This window comes from Penaeus vannamei, chromosome 36 (assembly GCF_042767895.1).
Source record: "Penaeus vannamei isolate JL-2024 chromosome 36, ASM4276789v1, whole genome shotgun sequence".
Taxonomy (NCBI): Eukaryota; Metazoa; Arthropoda; class Malacostraca; order Decapoda; family Penaeidae; genus Penaeus; species Penaeus vannamei.
The window spans coordinates 3,116,483-3,117,801 of record NC_091584.1 but is presented as its reverse complement, the minus strand read 5'-3'; positions in this window follow the sequence as shown (position 1 = coordinate 3,117,801).

Genomic DNA, 1,319 nt, shown 5'->3' with positions numbered 1-1,319 from the left:
AGCAAGGAGTGCAAGAGAAGAAAAATACTGTGCGAATAAAGGAATTCAGAGGACGAGGAGGTCGAAGCACCCCGGGGTTCGAGATAGCGAGTCGGAGTGAGACTGACAGAAACGACAGTGAAAAGTGTCCTCCTTGGCGGCGCCGCTGTTGGTACGACCGAGCCCTGTCAGTGCCTTTCAATCATGTTCGAGGATGGATAGAAGGACATGAAGATGCAGACCGAGCATAAAATGAAGTGAAAGCGAAGTGTTTACGATTGGAGAATGAGAAAAGGGTGTTTGTGACGGCGTTTCTTTGAAAGGAAAACTTGATGAAACTGAGTAATCTACTTCACAAAATATGGAAGGACTTACAGACTATTAGGATTTCGTCATGTAAGGATGAAAGTAAGATAGGTGTTCATGATTTCCTGCGTAGTTTTGCATAGAATTAGAATATTCTTTTTGAAGATTAGATATGACGATTGGGACGCAATATCAGAGGGGGATACCGGCCCACGGGGAACTAAAGTGTACAATTACTTTATTATTTACTATGTATTATTTACTATTGAATGGAAGGTTGTGTGCTTGTGAACAATATCACTTCTGAACAAGATATGTATTTTTTGAGTTTGTATTATGAGCAAATGTAATAAAAATAAATATAATAATGACAAATCCCTTCTTAAGTAACATCGTGTAATTGCCTGGCCAGGAATCAAAGTAATTTTGTCAATAATTAGTTGAACATATTTCGGTAAATATCTCTATATGCTGTCTAAGAAGCCACTTATACATTAAATAACCTTTTTTTATCGTAAAGGCCATGGTAGATATATAATCTTCGAACAAAAAAAACAAAGCATTTTCGTGATTAACCAACAACTATGTGATTGAAGTGCACTGGGAGGGGGACTTCACCCAGTAAGCCAAGAATCAGATGCAAGGACCACCATTTCCCCCTCGAGTAGCTGTCACAAGCGTGGCTAATAATGTTATCATCAGCCTAGTAATAGAGAACTGTATCAGGATATTAGTATGAGGTGTGACGACATATGATTAATTCTGTAGGGAGTTCGTCCTGTTAATTGATCTTATGAATAGGGATTAGCGCTATGGGTCTTACCCCCCTCCCCCCCCTCTACCTATGATGATGTAAGATTTGCGTCTCTCTCTCTCTCTCTCTCTCTCTCTCTTGCTCTCTCTCTCACTCTCTCTCTCTCTCTCTCTCTCTCTCTCTCCCTCTCTCTCTCTCTCTCTCTCTCTCTCTCTCTCCTTGCTCTCCTCCCCCCCCCCCCCCCCTCTCTCTCTCTCTCTCACTCTCCCCCTCTCTCTGT